The sequence below is a fragment of the Octodon degus genome, unplaced genomic scaffold (assembly GCF_000260255.1).
Source record: "Octodon degus isolate 3935 unplaced genomic scaffold, OctDeg1.0 scaffold00171, whole genome shotgun sequence".
Lineage (NCBI taxonomy): Eukaryota > Metazoa > Chordata > Mammalia > Rodentia > Octodontidae > Octodon > Octodon degus.
Window position 1 is genome coordinate 4718207 of NW_004524747.1, and position 11408 is coordinate 4729614.

Genomic DNA, 11408 nt, shown 5'->3' on the forward strand with positions numbered 1-11408 from the left:
CAAAGTTAACAGAGAGGGGCCGGGGAGACACCTCAGTAGAATAAGCACTTGCCTAGCAAGTGCAGAGCCCTGAGTTCAATCCCCGGTACCACACACACACACAAAAAAAAGTTAACAGAGAAGTTGCTGCTGCACCCTCAGGGAGGCATTCCAGTGGTGCAGAGAAACTGAGGTATACAGACATGTAGAGGGAATTCTGTCCACAGGGAGGAGTTTGCACGGTGTGTGGAGAAGCTCAGGTGTGTGGCCTCATGCAGAGTTTGAGTTCTGCCACAGGGTTCTCACAGGAGGGGATGAGACCTGCAGCTGGGAGCTGAGCTATCCTGCTAGGCCCAGCAGGGTCCAGACTAAGACCCAGGCCTAAAGGAAGATCCTCAACACACGAAAGCTGCAAGTGGTAACTTAGGTGAACTAATCTGCCTGAAAGACTCCAGGTACTTCATAGCAGGACTCCAGGTACTTCATAGGGAGGTGCCAAAACACATTTCAGGGGAACAAGCTTACATACAAATTCCCAATTTATGTTCTACTTTGTTATACAACTATAGAATTAGCACCTATAGTCTAAAATACAAAAGCAATAGTTAGCAAAGCTTGTCAATTTCTGAATTTCACTGGCAGTTATTAGTACAGCTAAGTGTACTACAGTTACTAGATTACTGTACCTGCTTTACCCACATGTACTCCTTTGGGCAATAATACCAGGAGGCACTTAGGTAACAAACTCAACAAAGCCTATACCAAAAGACAGGACAGTACCAGACAGAAACCAATATCCCACTCTCAAAAGAGAAGGCAAAATATTGGGATAAAATAAAACAAATTATCTCTGACACAGAAGAGATACCTAAAAAAGTCTCGTTATAGAGGATCTGATTGTACTTACAGAGCTATCTACTGTCAAACTTTCACAAAAAAGTATGACAGAAATCAAAATAAAGAGTTATTTCTAAAATAGAAAATTACCAACAAAAAGCAGGAAAATGCAATCTCAGGCAACAAGCCCACCCACAACAAATTCAGGAGATAATAACATAGAAGAAACAGGTAGTCACACACCTGAAATGTCTGAAACAACAGAAACTTATATAAAGAAACAACTGCAGAAGAGTATACAGGAAATCAGATCAGAAATAATTTCCCTGGTAAAAACACAAATGATTACTATAATGAAAGAATTACTAAGGATTTCTATAGAAAACACTGATAAAAACAGAGAAGAATATAAAAATGATGTAAAGAAACAATGCATGAAGCAGATTCAAAGAGATACATAGGAAATTAGAAACTACATTAAAAGTTTGACTGTTTGAATGAAAGTGAAGACATACTTTCAGACTTTGAAGACACTATAGCAGCCAGTGAACAGGTAAGGAAAGATCTCTTTAAAACAACTAGCATCCAGGATATAATAATTCAACAGCTGTAAGACAATGCATATATGAACAACATAAGACTAATAGGCATCACTGAGAAAGGAGGAGGCAACAGAAACGACATGCAAAGAATATGGGCAGAAGTAATAGCACAAATCCCAAATATGGAGAAAAATCTAACATTCAGGTAACCAAGGCCTATGCAACTCCAAATAATATCAACCCAATTAAAATTTCACCCAGACATATAATAATCAAGATCTCAGAAATTCAGCACAAGAACAACACACTAAAAGCTGCTAGAGAAAAGAAACAGATCACACTTAAAGGAAAACCCATGAGAATCACAGCAAATTTCTCTTCACAAACCATCAAGTTAAGAAGAGCATGAAGTATTTCAAGCCCTACAAGAAAACATTCCAATCCCAGACTGATACATGTTGCAAAACTCTCTTTCAGGTTTAATGGAGAAGTGAAATACTTCTATGACAAAGAATAACTACAGAAATTCATGACAACCAAAACAGCCCTACACAGACTAAAAGATATTCTAGAAAGGGAGCAAAATGACCACAATTCCAAGAATGACCGTGAAAAGAACCTACAAAATGGGGCAAACAAACACTAGAGAAAAGTAGGGAACCAGCAACAGGAAAATAACATGAAAAACATAAGTCAAAACCTATCAATTATAAACACCAATGTAAATGGACTCAATTCACCATTAAAAGAAATACACTGGCAAACTGGATTAAAAAACAAAACTGAACAATACGCTGTATACAAGAAACACATTTAACCCATAAAAAAATCATAGGCTGACAGTCACAGCATGAAAAACAATACCATATGCTCCAGGACCTAATAAAAAAGCACAACTAACTATCATGCTCACAGACAATCTGAACTTCAACCCAAGAATGATCAAAGGAGAAAAAGAAGGCCACTACATACTGGTTAGGGCAAAAATTCAAGAGGAAGAGATAAGAGCTATAAATGCCCTTGTAGCAAATACAGGAGCAGCCAACTATATAACACAAATTTTAATGAACATGAAAAATCAAATAATCAGTATCACAATCTTAACAGGGGACCTTAATACCCCATCATCTTAAAAGGATAGGTCAGCAGACAAAAAAAATAGCAAAGAAGCAGCAGAATTTATGAGACCTTTGAACAAAACTACTTAGTGAAAACATACATAGTGTTCCACCCAACATCATCTCAATACACATTCTTTCAAATGCATATGGGATGTTTTCTAAAATAGACCACATACCAATCCATAGGTCATGCTTAAGTACATGCAAGGAAACATAAATTGCCTCATGTATGTTATCTCACCACAGTGAAGTGAAACTGGAAATTAATGACTAAAGAAACCAAAAAATCCCCATAAACATATGGAAATTAAATAACAACCTCCTCAGAAACTAATGGGTAACAGATGAAATTTAACAAGAAATTAAACAATATCTAGAATTCAACCAAAATTCAAGCACAACTTACTGGAAATTCTGGGGTGCGATGAAAGCAGTTCTCAGCAGGAAATTTATAGCACTGAACTCACACATTAGGAAAACAGAACAAGAGAAAAAATACACTAATGTTATGCCTCAAGTGCCCAGAAAAAGCAGAGCAAACCAAGACCAAGTTCAAAGATGGCAGGAAATTATAAAAAAAGAGGAGAAATTAATGCAATTAGGAAAAAGAAAATAATACAAAGAATTAATGAATCAAAGAGCTGGTTCTGTGAAAGATTACATAAAATTGATAAACCCATAGCCAGCCTCTTCAAAATGAAGAAAAATCTCAAATTCAAACAATAAGGAAAGAAAATGACAAAATTACTACAGATGCTATGGAAATTCAGAAGATCATTAGTAGCCTATTTTTTAAAATCTCTACTCTCACAGAATCAAAGGCACAGAAGAAATGTACACATTTCTACACAGTAGATTACCACAACTGAATCAAAAAGGTATGAAAACTCTGAATAACCGAGTATCAGCCAATGAAATTAAAAATGTAATTTAAAAACCTACCAACAAAGAAAAGCCCAGGTCCTGATGGATTCATAGCTGAATTCTACAAGAAATCTAGAGAAAATTTAATTCCAATACTCCTCAAACTCTTCAATGAAACTGAAAAGGTGGAAATTCTCTCTAATTCATTTTCTCAAGGTATGTATTACAGTGATACAAATCCAGAAAAAGATTCAATGAAAAAAGAGAAATACAGGCTAATCTCCCCCATAAACACAGATGCAAAAATACTCAATAAAATACTAGCAAAGAGAATTTACCAAATTATCAAGAAGATTACATACCATGACCAGGTAGGATTCAGTCCAGGAATGGAAGGATGGCTCAACATATGCAAATCTACAAACATAATACACTATATTAATAAAGCCAAAACCAAAAGCCACATGATCATCTCAAGAGATGCAGAAAAGGCTTTTGACAAAGTCCAACACTCATTCATGTTCAAAGCCCTACAGAAAATTGGAATACAGGAATACATGGCCTGCAACTCAATCTGATAAAAGCCACCTATGACAATCCAACAGCCAACATAATTCTAAATGGAGAAAAACTGAAATCTTTTACTCTCAAATCAGGTACAAGACAAGAATGTCCACTATCACCACTCCTATTCATTATATTTCTCAAATAATTAGCTAGAGCCATTAAATAAGAAATAAAAGGAATAAGAATAAACAAGTAAAACTATCATTATTTGCACGTGACATGATACACTCTAGGGAATATAAAAAAATTCCTAGAACTAATAAACAAATACAGTAGCATAGCAGGATACAAAATGAATAACCAAAAATCAATAGCACTCCTCTATACAGACAAAAACTGAGGAAGAAACTAGAAAACCAATACCCTCCAATTAGCATCCAAAAAAATGAAATATTTAGGAATTAATCTAACAAAGGAAGTAAAGGATCTATACAATGAAAATTACAATACTCTCTAAAAAGAGATTGATGAGGATTTCAAAAAATGGAAAGATATTCCTTGATGCTGGATAGGAAGAACCAACATTGTGAACATGGCCATACTTCCAAAACTTTTTTTATGTGTTCAGTAGAGGGTCTACAGGGTCTCACTACACAGATCAGACTTGTAGTGATCGTCCTGTTTTCAGGCTACCAATTGCTAGGATTAGAGGTGCGTGCCACTACTCCCAGTTTCAATCTCCATCTCAGGGTGTCCTGGTGGTAGGGCCAGAACAGTGGCCAGGGATTAAACTTTGGTCCCCGCATCTGCCTAAGCAGGTGCTTTACTCCACTGAGCTATCTGAACAGTCCTCCAAATGGTTATAGAGATTTAATGCAATTCCTGTCAAAACACCATCAATGTACCTCACAGATCGATACAAAATATTCTCTAAAATTTATTTAGAGGGGAGATAGCTCAGTAGAATAAGTGCTTGCCTGACAAGCACAAGGGCCTGAGTTCAATCCCCAGTTCTGCAAATAAATAAATAAATAAAATAAAATAAAATTTATTTGGAACCAGAAAAGACCTAGAACAGCCAAAGCCAGCTTGGGCAACAAAGGCAAGGTAGGAAACATCACAATCCCTGACTTGAAATTATACTACAAAGCTACTGTGATAAAACCAGCATGGTACTGGCAAAAAATAAAATAAAACAGACCTAAGGATCAATGGAACAGATTAGAAGATACAGACACAACTACAAACATACTCAGGCACCTTGTCTTTCACAAAGTAGCCAAACATATTCCCTGGAAGAAAGCCTCTTTAACTAATGGTGCTGGAAAAAAATGACTGTCCACATCCCAAAAACTAAAACTAAAACTATATACCCGAGTCTATCACCAGGCACTAAACTAAAGTCAAAATGGATTAAAGATCTAAAAATTAAATTAGTAACACTAAATCTACTGGAAAAGAGATACCCAAAAATGGGTATCTGATGTGAATACACATCTCTCAGAAGAAGAAATACAAGTGTCAAATAAGTACATGAAAATAGAGCAAAATCTACAAGACATACCAGTAGGGCAAAATCTTCAAGACATAGCAGTAGGCAGATAGTTCATGAACAAAAACCAAACTGCACAGGAAATATTTCAAAGAATCAACAACTAGGATCTCATCTTATTAAGAAGTTTATGCATGTCAAAAAAAAAAAACCATCAAAGTGAAAAGACAACCCACAAATTGGGAAAAACTTAATCAACAATCACTCAGACAAAGGACTTCTACCTAGAATATATATAAAAAAAATTAGGTCCCCAAAAATGGGTATCTGATGTGAATACACATCTCTCAGAAGAAGAAACACAAGTGTCAAATAAGTACATGAGAAACTGTTCCACAGCACTGACCATTCAAAAAATGCAAATTAAAACAACATTGAGATACCATCTCACCCCAGAAAGAATGGCTATCATAAAGAAATCAACTAATAACAAATGCTGGAGAGACTGAGTGGAAAAAGGAATCCTTCTCCACTGTTGGTGGGAATGTAGACAGTATACCACTATAGAAATTAGTGTAGGCACTCCTCAGAAAACTAGGATTAGAAATGCCATTCATCCCAACTATTCCCCTTCTGGGTATTCTCCCAAAAGAACTGAAAACATCATATCACAGTGATACATGTACACCATTTTTATACCAGCGCAGTTTATCATAGCCAAGTCTTGAAAACAACCAAAATGCCCATCACTTGAGGAACCAGTGCAATAGGTGTGGTACTTTTTTTACAATGGAGTATTACTTAGCTATAAAGAAAAATTCGGAGCCTTTATAGGTAAGTGAACGCAACTAGAGGCAATACTCATAAGTGAAATAAATCAGACCCACATGTGTAAATACTGTATTGTCTCCCTAGTGTAAGAACCTGAAAGAATAAATCCTAAAAGCTACAATAAACATAGTAAGACCAAAAGAAACTTAACTTAAGGATTAAACAATGAAAAGGAGAAAGGAGAAAAGATTTGAAAAAAGAAGGGAGAAAATATTCAAGTATATATTTGAGAGGATGGCTGAGAGGATCGTACTAATAATTTCTATCAGATTTTTGAAAATAGCAGTTAATGTTTGCAATTTTCACCTTGCCTAACTCAGTATACATCTGCGATCTAAGCAACTAGCTACACTGAGGACAGCAATGTGCAATACAAAAACAATGTTTGAATACCTCTCATCTTGATCTTCTAAATGTGTACCATTTCTAATGTCTTATCAATTATTATACTGTCTTTGAAATACATTTCTAAAAAAGACAAAAATTAAGTGTTCTTTAAAAGAAGCAGCAATATTCAAGCATTTGTCCAATCTTGCATAACAGTATCTTAATCTAAGAAACGATTTCATAATAAACATACATAATATAAAAACCATTGCTAATTAGCTATTCTTGTTTTGTTTTTGTACTCATTGCACAGTGTGTCTTATGTTTACTGAAAAATTTTGATTAACCAATACTATCTGGTTTTGTCTAAGTCCATTGTACAATTTGAAATGGATGCTTTGCCGCTGCTATGAAAGGTTTTTCTCTGCGATGTGCCATTCTGCCTTGGAGCCAGCTGAACATGGAATGAAATCTCCTGTAAGTGTGAGCTAAATAAGTCTTCCCTTCCTTCATTTTGGGTGTCCAGTATTTATCCCAGCAACAAGAGAATAGTAACTGAGATAACCACTAAATCAATCCTACAAATAGTATTAAAATATATTCTAGAAAGAAATCAAAATGACCATAAGTCTGAAAACATCAACAGAAAAAGACCACCAAACAGGCAAGAAATTAAACATAGGGAAAAAGTAGGGAGCCTAGAGTAGGAAAATAACATGACAAAAATAAACCAATACAACCACCAATGTAAATGATCTCAATTTACCAATTACAAGAACCAGACTGGCAGAGTTGATCAAAAACAAATTCCAACAATATGCTGTATACAAAAAACATTTAACTCAAAAGGAAATTCATAGACTGAAAGTCAAAGGATAGAAAATAACACACAATGCACCAGATACTTAGAAAAAAAAGCAGGGGAAGCTATTCAGTTCACAGACTGTGTGAACTTCAAGCTAAAAATTGTCAAATGAGATGAAGAAGGTCACTACATATAGGTAGGGGATAAACTTCAGAAGGAAGATGTAACAATCATAAATAGGTATGCATCAAATATGGGTGCACCCAACTATATAAGACAAATTTTAAAGCACCTGAATATTCAAATAACCAGTAACACAATCTTAACAGTGGACCTTAGCAAACCATCATGCCAGAGAGATAGGTCAACTAGGCAAAAAATTAGCAAAGACCTAACAGAACTAACCAAACCCTCGAACAAATGGACATAGTAGACACAGATGGTGTTCTACCCAACATCTGAATGCACATTGTATTCAGGTGCACATGGTACAGTCTCTAAAACAGACCACATACTAATCCATAGATAATGCTTAAGTTCAGGAAAATCAAAATTATCCCATGCATGTATTACCTGACCACAGAGCAATGAAACTTAAATGACAAAAAATGCAAAAAAAAAAAAAAACCCACCCCATAAACACATGGAAATTAATCAACACCCTCCTCAGCAACTGTCTGTTACTCTTCCCTCCTTCTTGGGGCAAATACCCAACACTCAAAGTGAGGGAAGGAAAGGTTTATTTAGCTCACAGTTACTGAAGCTTTCAGTCCATACTTAGCTGGCAACAATGCAGAGTGGCTCATGGTAGAGAACAATCTTTCATGGCAGCAGCAAAGAGCAAGAGGTCAAAGGGAGGGGCAGCAGCTCAGGCAACTACCTAGGCTCACTACCCTCTTTACATTGTAATGTAAATTACCTGCCCCAGGGCAGATGCAGCATCCACACACACAATAATCAATCACAAACTCCATAACCGCATGTTATGTGCCCCATGACTGCATGAGGTTTTGGGGGTACAAGTAGATGCAAACCATAACAGCAACCAAAGGCTCAGGAATAAAATTAAACAATATGTATACATTGCAACAAAAATTCAAATACAACTTTCCAGAATTTGTGGGATGCAATGAAAGCAATATTCAAAGGGAAATTTATAGTGGTGAACTGACACATTAGGAGAAAATGAGAACAAATAAATATTCTCATGCTGCATCGAGCTTGTAGAAAGATAAGTGGAAATAAATCCCAAACCCCAAAGATTGCAGGAAATTGTAAAAATTAGAGCAGAAACTAATGTAATTGAGACAAAGAAAACAACACAGAGATTGAATGAATGAAAGTTGTTTGAAAGATCAAATAAGACTGATAAATGCCTAACCAACTTCATGAGAACAAGTAAAGAAAAAAATCAGATTCAAGCACAAAGGATGCAATTACTACAGATGCTATGGAAATTCAGAAGATCATCAGTTCCTACTTTGAAAATATTTACTCTATTAAGATGGACAACACAGAAGAAATGGACAGATTTCTAGAAATGTACAAATTACTAAAACTGAATAAAAAATATAAAATTTTGAATGAGCCAGTATCAGTTAATGAAATTGAAAATGTAATAAAAAAAAAAAACGTAGCAACTAAGAAAAGTCTAAGTCTTGATGGATTCACAGCTGAATTTTACAAGAAATTTAGAGAAGATTTAATCCCAGTACTCCTCAAACTCTTCAATGATATTGAAAGGAAGCAATTCTCCCTAATTCATTTCTTGAGTTATGTATTACACTGATACCAAAACCAGAGAGAGAATCAACCCAAAAAGGACAACTATAAGCCAGTCTTCCTCATGAACATAGATGCAAAAATCTTCAATAATGTACTATCAAGGATAATGCAATAAATCATCAGAAAGACTATACACCATGACGAGGTGGGATTCATCCCAGGAATGCAAGGAAACTTCAACATACACAAATCTATAAAAATAAAACACCACCAACAGAGCAAAAAACAAAAACCATGTGATCATCTCAACAGATGCACAAAATCCTTTGACAAAGTCTAGCATTCATTCATGATAAAAAAAATACAGAAAATTGGAAAAGATAGCTTATACCTCAATCTCATAAAAGCCATCTATGACAAACCAACAGTCCACATAATTCTAAATGGAGAAAAAATTAAAGCTGTTATTCTAAAATCAGGTACAAGAATGTCCACTATTACTACACTTATTCAATATAGTCCTAGAAAGATTCACCAGCGGCATTAGACAAGAGAAATAAAAGGATTAAGAATTAGAAAGGAGGGCCGGGGAAATGGCTCAGTAGAATAAGTGCTTGACTGGCACTCTCAAGGTTCTGAGTTCAATCCCTGGTTCCGCAAAAAAAAAAAAAAAAAAAAAAAAAAAAAAGAATTAGAAAGGAAGAAGTTAAACTGTGATTATTTGCATATGACAGGATACTCTTCATGGAAGACCCAAAAAACTTCACCAAGAAAGTATAACAATTAATAAACAAATTCAGTAGCATAGCAGAATACAAAGTCAACACCCAAAAATCAACAGCATTTCTTTACACAAACCTTACTGAAAGAGAAATTAGAGAAACAATACCCTTCACAGTAGCATACAAAAATATTACTTAGGATTTAATCTAACAAAGGGAGTAAAAGATATATGCAATCAAAATTACAGTACTCTAAGGTCAGCCAGATAGCTCAGTAAATTAAAGTGCCTGCTTAGGCACACGCAGGGAATGGGGTTCAATACCCAGCAACCGTGCCGTCCCCAGGGTTGCACTGAGACAACAGTTGAGACTGGGCATGGTGACTCGCACCTGTAAACCCAGCACTTGGGAGGCTGAAAAACTGGAAGGATCACTACAAGTCTGATCTGTGTAATGAGACCCTGTAGATCCCATACTAAAAACTTTTAAAAAATACAATACTCTGAAAAAAAAGATCAAAGACGATTTCTGAAAATGGAAAAATATTCCTTGCTCATGGGCAGGAAGAAACATTGTGAAATTGCCATACTCTCTAATTTCAGATTTAATGCATCCCTATCAAAACACAATCAGTATACCTCTCAGGTCTATAGAAAACATTCCTCAGATTCACTTGGAACCAGAACAGACCTAGAATACCCAAGGCAATCCTGGCCAATAAAGACAAGGCAGGAGGCATCACAATTCCTGACTTGAAATTACATTACATGCGACTGTGATAAAATCAGCACAGTACTGGCAAAAAAACCAACAGACCTGAGGATCAATGGAACATATTAAAAGATGCAGACAAAAGAACAAACACACTCAGCCACCTTACCTTTAACAAAGGGGCCAAACATGTTCACTGAAAGCAACATAGCCTCTTTAACAAATGGTGCTGGATAAATTGGCTCGCCACATGCTAAAAACCTAAACTAGACCTGGGTTTATCATCATGCATTAAACTGAAATCAAAATGAATTAAAGATCTAAACATTACAGCAGAAACACTAAGTCTCCTGAAAGAGAAAGAGGGTAGAAATCTTGAAGACATAAGTATAGACAGATTTTAAGAACAAAAACCAAACTGCACAGGAAATACTGCAAAGAATCAGCAACTAGGTTCTCATCTTATTGAGAAGTTTCTTCACATTTAAAGAATCCAGCAACTGGGTGAAATGAAAACCCACAAATTGGGAAGAAATCTTAACAAACAGTCAACCAGACCTTTTTGGATTTCTTGGGGTTTTTTTTGTTTTCTGGCAGTATCAAGGATTGAACTCAGGACCTTGTGCTTGCCAGGCAAGCACTTATTCCACTGAGCTATCTCCCCAGCCCCAATAAGACCTTTTTAGACTTCTTACTAGAAAATGAAAAAGAACTTAAAAACATATTAGGACTTCAAATTTCAAAGATGCAGTCCAAAAGTGGGCATTGGAGATGAATACACACTTTTCAGTGGAAGAAATACAAATGTCAAACAAATACATGAAAAAATGTTCCGCAGCACAGGTCATTTGAGAAGTGCAAATTAAAACAACACTGAGATACCATCTCACCTCAGAAAGAATAGCTATCATAAAGAAATCAACTAATAATGCTAGAAAGGCAGTG